Below are 9184 nucleotides of genomic sequence, written 5' to 3' on the forward strand. Positions count from 1 at the left end.
GGATGCTGGCTTCATGTTCAACACAGGATTTCTGCTGCTGGGGATCTGGAATTGGATTGTTTTCTGCTTTTGCAGCACTGTGTTGGTCAGCATTTTGACAGCGTTCTTCTGTGTTAGCTGTTTCTTGGCTGTTAGCATCTATATTCTGTGCTGTATCAAACTCCTGCTCAGCAGAATCGTCCAAAAATTTCACAGGTGACAAAAACGTTTTGCCAGTGGTGGTGTGGACAGAACAGTTTTCATGTACAGGGGAGTTCTGGGAAGACCTCAGTGGTGATACTGCTAGTGACTGTGCACACAGGTCCATTACGTCCTTTAAAAAACCTGCAAGCCGCTTAGCGGTGAAGCAATCCGGATAGCCTGAGGTAAGCGCGTCCAACTGCTTTTTCGAAAAACTACTTAACAAGTTATCCAAGAGGGATACCAAAGCATGTACTGTAGAATTATCCCGATTGGTCTGAACTGTTTCATCATTTGTCATTGTGTTACAGTTTGAGCTTGCCATTTCACTTTTTTGTTTTTTATGTCTAAAATGTTGTTTTGTGTTAAACTCCGTGTTTGAACGTTTAAAGCGCTGCTGTCCCGCTGTGTGAATGCGTTTCAACTGAACAGCCAGGTCTATATATAAGGTCGGTTTCATTGTAACGTCACCAGTCAAAGGACTGGCCCGGCTCGTCATAACGAAAGGGGCGGGACAAATCTGTTGCTTAGCAACTGAAAAAAAGGCACACCGCGCTGAATGCTACATCCGTCCTGCGACGGTACACCGCCTCCGCACCACCGTTTAAACATGAAGTGTGGATGTTAGAAGATCCCAAATATGGTGAGCTACTGGAAAATTACTCACGTTTTTGTTCTTGAGAGTGAGCGATAATAAGCGACATTTTATTGAGAAATTACAGTAGTCTGTCTGTTTCTCTTCATAGCTCTTTTCAAAACACGGTTACCTTTGGTTTGTTTGGCTCGCAGCTTAAAACGTAGTTTCAGTGTTTTTGCCTTCTGTGATTAATTCTGGTTTGCCTGCTTTATGGAGCTCAAACCAAGGCAAAATTGAAGTATCAGTATTTAAATGTAAATAGACTCAAACTAGGAGTGGATCAAAGGGGGTCCTTTCAGGTGCCAAATCTCCACTGCTAACATTTTATGCATGTTTAGCTTAATTGTAGAAAAGGTGCTTGTAATAATGTTTGGGTGAATAGGTGAATGAGGCATGTTGTATAAAGCGCTTTTTAATGCACGAGCAAAATACAAAAACCCTATATAAAAAGCAGTCAGTTTACCATTTATGTATTTGTTCCATTGAACGCTTCTGTGAAAATCAATTTGATACTTGTTCAAATAAAAAAATTGAATCGATTAGTTGTTTTCTCAACATTTATTAATCGACTATATGCAGAAAACTGTGACACTGTGGAACCCTTATTGCCGTTGTTGCCCTGAGGCAACAGACCAATTTCAATAGCATCAAATAAGGGTTAAAATAATTTAAGGAAAAATGAATTCAAATGATTTTCCGTAACTACAGAAATGACCTAAATAAGACAGAAGTACACATTCATTTTTATCGTTTTGTCAACAACAGGGCGCATGAGGTTTGTTCAATATTTGTTGTGTCTACAAGGCTCAGGCGCCCCCAAGTGTCTTATTTGTATAGTTGAAAGCATTATAAAGGAACGCAAAACTAAATTACATATAATTATAATTCTTGGCACTTTCTGGTGTGTGTGAGTTAGTGTTTCTCTTTTATGATTTGTGGGTCCAGCATCAAATTCAGAATCCTTCCCATCACACATGAGGTCTTGAATAATCATCTTATTTTAAAGACCTCGTAGTTTGATAGTTTGCTCCCTGACCGTGGTTCTGCCAGAGGGTGCTTCCTGTTAAAAGTGAGTTGTTCCTTCCCACTGTATTGAGGTTTTTTCTTTTTAATTGTAGACTTTCTACCTTACAATCTATACCACCTCGAGGAGAATGTTGTTGTGATTCAGCTCTGCATAAATACAATTAAATCGAATTAAGTGGGTTCAGCTAATTTGTGAAATAAATGTGAGTGACACGGTAAGTAATAGCCTGCATGTAACTCATTGTAAGAAGAGCAATATCGCCCCCTCCTGGTTCAACTTTTTTTTTCTTTGCAGTAATCTTTCCAATAATAATACATATGCACTAACCTCATGCTTGCTGTTAACAATAGCCTAAAGACATAAAATCAAGTTTAGTTTTTTCTTTAAGTTTATGTTTTTTATATGGTTGGCATTTATTTTGTTTCTTTTTAATAATTATATTGATTCTATTGATTGTTTGCCAAGCACTGAGGTCTCTGCTTAGACTGTGCTACTGGGATCACTGATTTAAAAATGAGGCAAAAGCGCCAAAGTTGTGCTCAAAAACAGTACAGTGAGCTACAACCTGTTGCTGTAGTAATTCTAACACACTTATTGTTTTTAAATACATACATGTTTAGTTTTTTTAAACCTAATTATATAATTTTTTTTGCAAAAGTGTCACCTAAACACCCAAATATACGTAATTCAAAACTTACTTTAATTATTACCCATTTGGCTGGTAACATGGACCCAGTCTGATGGATAGTTACTGAACAGATAGTCTTTTCTTTAAAGGCTGCAGTCAAAGCAAATCATTGTAAAAACAAGACAAGTCAATAAAAAACAAGTAATAACTATAATACTAAACTACAATAGAGAGAAAATCCAGTAAATATAATTATATTATGTAAAAAAATATACAAATATTTACCTCTAATTTAAAAAGACATTACAAGGGTACTAGTTTCATTTTAATCTAAACATAATCTAAATTGACACTAAATCAGTTTAAATATTACAGCTGAAGGTGATTTTAATAAATGTACTGCTGCTTGACTTTGTTTTACTACTGCAGTATAATTTATCATGTACAAAAGCTCCAAATGTTGTTTCTCTGACTTAATGTTCTGATGACGTTTGTGTTATTTTGCAGGAAATAGTCAGGACCCAGATGAACCTGTGCTGGAATTCAGTGTGGGTGAGTAATATGAGCATTTATGAAGGCTGTCCATGACCCGTAATTAAATTTAGCGTCATTAGTCTTATTTTGTCTCTCAGTGCAGGTATGTAATGTGACAAAACCGCTAATGATCTGATATGTTTGGGATGGATGGGCTGTGAATTATATAGTGAATTGTCTTATTTTGTCGCTCTGTGCAGGCTAGGGCCTATTATATGCTGTAGCCTGAAAGTAGCTGAGTTGCAGAGGATGGAGTGATCACTGGCTTTCTACTTACAGGGTGGTGGGTCTCAGAGGACAATTGCTACCCCTGTTGAAGTGAACAACGTGTGGAGTGCAACTGGCTTTGTGGCATAGCTGGCTCTGGCCTTGGACTGTGTGTTTTTACTTTGTACCTAAATGGGACACTGGACTTTTAACTATTATTCATTGTGTTTATAAATAAAATTTTAGAATTTTATTGACTGTCATCTTTTTGCCCACGGCGGAGACGGTTGGTCAGACCTAGAATCTCTTTATGTGTGTGTGTGTGCGTAACATCAGCAGGGTTTTGCATAAAAGAGTGTGAGCAGGTCAAAAGGTCAATTCATTTATTGTAGTTTTATGGCAGCACCTTCTAGTGGCCTTGAAGCAAACAGTCTCCTAACTAAGCCATGGCATCTCCGGTCTCTCCTACTTTTGTGTGCTCTGCTGGAGGAGCAGCATTGGATCTAGTGATACTGAGTAAGCTGATTAGGACTGGCGTGGAGAAATGTGGTTTGCATGAGTTAACTGCTACTCCTCTACATCTAAACGAGCCAGTTGAGGAGGTTCAGGCATCTGACAAGGGTGCCTCTTGAGCGCCTCCTGGGTGAGATGTTCCAGGCATGTCCCACCAGGACAGACAGGACACACCCAGGACATGTTGGGGAGATCACAGCACTCAGCAGAGAATGCCTCAGTGTCCCCCAAATAATGGAGGAGCTGGCTCGGGAGAGTAAGGTCTGGGTCTTCTCTGCTTATGCTACTGCCACCAAAACTAGACACCAGATAAGCTCAGAAAAATGAACAACCTGTTTAAATAAAGGTTAATTTAAAAAAAATGTTTGTCATTAGCTAGTCTGTGTACATGTACTTCTTCTCCAGTGTTGAAAATGTTAAACTCACAACCTGCACATTTTCTGGTTGCATCATCAAATAAATACCCCCAAAAGTAGTCTGAATACTTTTACACTGGTTTTATGCTGCGATATTTTCAAAGTCTTTCACTGAACACATTCAGTCACACATTGTTCATAATTTATTGGAAGTTTATTGTTTAATGTCCTGTCTAAATAACTTCAGTCACCATTTGTATTCATTAATGAATAACTGACTTCTAATATTAAAAGAAATAGAAACTGTTGTGCTGTTGTTCACGTAGAAGGGCCTGCTTCTGGATGTGCAGACTTTGTGCGTCAGTGGGAAGGTCAGGGTACAGGGTTCGAACCTCCTCATGAGATGTCGTATCTGCTGGATAAAAGCAAGCTACATCACATCAGGGATTGTCCTAGAGCTGCCCTACAGTAACAATCAACTGACTAATATATGAAATACTTGCAGTAGCACAATAATAAACACAAAGCAAAAAAGTGTTTAGTGAAGATAAAAAAAAACCCCATCAAAGTTTTAGTTTCGTGGTACATCGATGGAGCTATTGGTTTGGTCGCACTGCTGATAAGAGCTGTGTGTCTCATCATAAGGAAAAGAATGAAAGGTGAGAACATTTACAGATACAACATTTGTAAGTTGTTCTATGAATGTTAGAGTTGACTGTTTTTGTCTTTCCAGGAAACAAAATGCAGAAGAGTGAAAATCCTGTGAGTTTTGAAACATCCATCCATCCATTCACTTCCGCTTATCCTTTTCAGGGTCGCGGGGGGTGCTGGAGCCTATCCCAGCTGTCATAGGGCGAGAGGCAGGGTACACCCTGGACAGGTCGCCAGTCTGTCGCAGGGCTAACACATTGAGACACAGACAACCATTCACACTCACACCTAGTGGCAATCTAGATTATCCAATTAACCTATCCCCACAAGCTGCATGTCTTTGGACGGTGGGAGGAAGCCGGAGTACCCGGAGAGAACCCACGCAAACACGGGGAGAACATGTGTTGTACGGTGGCCCTGAGAGGCCACTGCAACTTAAGACAACACCAGCAATAAGAAAAATGCTGCAAAAGCACACAAAACACAACGAAAAGAGGAAAAACGACAGCGGAAATAGGAAAAAAAAAGATTTGCAAAAGCACAAAGTGTTTCTGGGGAGACAATAACCTGACGGACCAGTTGCAGGAACCAAAATATGCTAAGAATTGCGCTGGGAGACACTTAAAAGAAGTGGAGGATTTATCGGTTTTGTGAGGAAAGAAAAGATGAGTGGTATATGTGTTAGCCTAACTATTAGCCTAAAAATTCATCATCAGTATTATATGAGTCATGATAAAACACACCTAGCATGTTTTGGGTTCCTGCAACTGGTCCGTCGGGTTATTGTCTCCCCAGAAACACTCCCCTTTGCTTTTGGAAATCTGTTTTTTCCTATTTCTGTTTTCGTTTTTCCTATTTACGTTTTTTTTCCTATGTCTGTTACCATTTTTCTTATTTCTATTTTGTTTTGTGTGTTTTGCAGTGTTTTTTTTATTGGTAAATGGACTGATTCTTATATAGCAATTTTCTACTCTCCCAGAGTAGTCAAAGCACTGTAAACAACATGCCTCATTCACCCATTCATACAAGCACGTCTAAAGGTATAGGTGAATTGAAAAATCTAAATTGCCCATAGGTGTGAATGCAGGAGTGAATGTGAGCGTGAATGGTTGTCTGTCTCTGTGTGTTGGCCCTGCGACAGACTGGCGACCTGTCCAGGGTGTACCCCGCCTCTCGCCTTATGACAGCTGGGATAGGCTCCAGCACCCCCCGCGACACTGAAAAGGATAAGTGGATGGATATTACTGAGGAGTCAGCATGTTTTTCTCTTCATTGTTTAGGTGGATCCTGAAGTTTCCTATGTCACCATCAGCAACACCTAGAAAACCAAGATAAGGTGTTTTGTTTAGTGATATCTGTATGTTTGTTTGTTTGTTATTATTTTATCTATATATCAGACAGCTTTTTTCAGGTTCGTGTTGATGATGAAATGATGCAGTGACTTCTGCTCTACTGTCAATTTTAAAATAACATAGTTCAAGCAGTTGAATTCTTAAATGACTCTTCTTTAAAAAGTGTTCAGTGTTTTATGTCTGGTCCGTGTGTCATCTTTGTCTTTACAATGTTGCAGCAATACTGTAGTAATGATATGATATGATATACCTTTATTAGTCCCACAAGGGGAAATTTAAATGTTGGTTTAGTGTAAGCTCAGCTTTTTAACTAATGTAAGAAGTGTTATGACTGACTCGTTTTTAATACCTAAATCTGGCCTCAGTGCACAAACCTAAATGAATCGGTACATATGAAAGCGCCCAAGTCACAAGCTGTGTTCAAGGACATGGATAAAACAAAAAGGTTCAAATCTGTGCACAAAAACCCCACAAATCAGTGTCACTGTTTTAAAATCTGCTGCGAGACCGCTCTAAATGTCAGCGTTTTCTTTACGTAAAGACTGGGGTCTGTAACATATCAGCTCGTTTCTTATTTATTAAAGAACATGCCTGACACCAGGCTTTTGAGTTAACGGCTCCATTAGATCTCTGCAAGTATTTTTAAGTATTTTTAGGTTCTTTCCAGCAGGATTTGTGGCTAGTTCTGGAGCTTGACCCTAAAAGATTTCAGTGTGTCGGTGCTTCTGCTTTCCCTGTTGTCCTTCTGTTCCATCTTTTTTTCTGTTTCTGTCAAATTTAAAAACAACTGCACTCTGAAATACACACTCTTTGCAAGATGTTGTCTAAACTAGTGGTTGGAAGGCATAATTGTGTTTGGTCTCTGATGGTTTATTTACACTTTTTGCAGGCCACGCCCACGGACTACAGAGCCATGATGAGCAACAAAGCCAAGAAGTCTATGGACTTCCTGCTGATGCAGGACACCTCCCCGACAATAGCCACGGACGTGTCACTGCAGTACCGCCTCGACATCGTCTTCTGCCAAACGGTCACCTACACATATTTTAATTATTGAATGTCTGAGCTGATGCGTTTATCCTGGAGTGACTCAGAGTGAAGGAGAAGGCCAAGAAGAAGTGTAAATATCATAAAAGCAAGGAGTTCAGAGCTCTACGACTTAGTGTCTTTATGGTATTTATGTGTGTAATGGAGACCAGGGGTTCCATTACCCTTACTTGTATTTTTATTAATTGACTGACTGATTTGTATTTAAAAACCATAATGAAGAAAAACACACACTGGTTGATTGTGATCTTTATTAGGTTTTTTGGGTTGTTATTTAAGTGACTCGTGAAAGGTGAAGAGACAGGGGGACTGGCCATCCTACCTGTGTCAGGAAAAGAACCCGTGTTAGAGCTGTTCACATTTAATCATTTGTCTGTAACCTAAATTAGTTGTATATGTAAAAAGAGAAGTGTTAACAGTACTCACTTTATAAAGAGTAAAAGCAGCTCAATCACCTGCTTATGAGCTCCTGGAGCAAACCAATGTGCCAGGCTAGGGGAGTGTGTGTTGGAGTGATTTTGTTAAAAGTTGTCATTATTGTGCTTGGACCTTGTCTTGAACTGTATGTTCAGATATTTTTCTGTTCCTCCCCCACATGTAGGATGTTGGGGATGTTACTAGCTATAGTTTTCAACTGCAGGCACAATCTATGTAAGATTCTGGTTTCCTTATTTGGTAAGGAATGTTCACTTCCTGCCCTTTACAGTATGGGCTCACCATGTAAATGGTGGACTGTTAAAGAGGTTAAGCCATATACGAGGTTGAGGGGAGATGCCCTTTTATGACTAGAGATGCGGTTAAAACGTTTGTAACCAGGAAGTCACGTATACAGACACACATACACACACACACACACAGTGCCTTAGCTTTTACCACACAACATATGGGGTTTACAATGGGCAGTTGTGTAACTGTTTTCATTCAATAAAAGGCTGGAGTTGGAGTTGTCTGAGTTTGGGTGTAGAGCTTGCAACTCTGAGAATCTGACCAGGCTTCCCCTGCACAAGTAAAAACCAATCGAACTCTGATTGTCTTACTTTGTTCTGAGTCAGCGAGGGCTGAAACCTAACTGTGTGGTTAAGGTGTTTTAATGCAGCGGTCCCCAACCGCTGGGCCACGGACCGTCGTTTGGTCGAGAGATGAGGCTCGGGTGTGAAATGTATGGTTTTCAGAGTTTTTATCGTTTTTTATCGTTATTTTGTTATCGTTTTTATCGTTAACTCTGTTTTCCTGGGTCTTTCACATGTGTTATGAATAAATCTTCTTTTTTTCCGGTACCGGTACTAGTTTTATTTTGTTGTATTTATCTGTGACACCTTAAAGGCCGGTCCGTGAAAATATTGTCGGGCATAAACCGGTCCGTGGCGCAAAAAAGGTTGGGGACCGCTGTTTTAATGTATATAGAAGAGACTGAAGTTTATATGTTATGGAATTATTTATAGGACTTGTTCCAAATCTTCATATGTCTATGATGTGTTATATCTTGGTTATATTGTAGTGGTTTTCTTATGGGGAGGGTTTTGTTTTCCTTTGGTTTGCTGACCCCCAGACTTGGTCTATTCCAGATGCTCACCTGAATCAGGTAGAGTATAACAGGAAGCCATTTGCTTTTCAGAAGGGTTGGATTCTTTGCTGTATCACCATGTGTTCTCATTAATAAAGTACATTTTACTCCAGTCTCGTGCTATTTTAGTGGAAGTGACCCATGACCGTCGGCCAAAACTGACAATATGACTATTAAAAGTCTGAGTAATACTGTAATTTTCTGCTGCTCATTCCTGTGCAACATCCCATTTGGCCTCCCGTCATATTTCTTTTCAAGATTTTCTTATTTAATCACTAGTGTACATATATTTATATTTATAGATACATATATATTTAGTCATCTTTTCTCTTTTACCACGTCTCTCTAATATTTTGCTCTTTACTATTTTTCTATTTTTTATTTTATTATATTTTATTATATTTCTACTGTACCATGCTGCTGAGTGACTGCTGCTCGTCAAACACATTTCATTGCAATGTTGACCCTGTGCTAACTTGCATATGACA

General features: G+C 39.3%; 1 long non-coding RNA gene across 3 annotated transcripts; it reads left to right on the forward strand.

The window, feature by feature from the left end:
• The first annotated feature begins 208 nt into the window (after window positions 1–208).
• On the forward strand, window positions 209–8808 carry LOC147309882 (uncharacterized). 3 transcript variants are annotated; one of them, XR_015125681.1, is made up of 3 exons: window positions 209–4844; window positions 6014–6069; window positions 6975–8808. It is a non-coding gene; the product is annotated as an uncharacterized LOC147309882 (long non-coding RNA). The 3 variants fall into 3 exon arrangements; XR_015125682.1 differs by having other exon boundaries at window positions 209–823; window positions 2980–6069; XR_015125680.1 differs by having other exon boundaries at window positions 209–6069.
• The last annotated feature ends 376 nt before the right edge of the window (window positions 8809–9184 follow it).

This window comes from Aulonocara sp. 'chitande type north' Nkhata Bay, linkage group LG17, assembly GCF_057382095.1.
Source record: "Aulonocara sp. 'chitande type north' Nkhata Bay isolate Kocher_YH1m ecotype deep benthic linkage group LG17, A_spYH_male_GT1.1, whole genome shotgun sequence".
Lineage (NCBI taxonomy): Eukaryota > Metazoa > Chordata > Actinopteri > Cichliformes > Cichlidae > Aulonocara > Aulonocara sp. 'chitande type north' Nkhata Bay.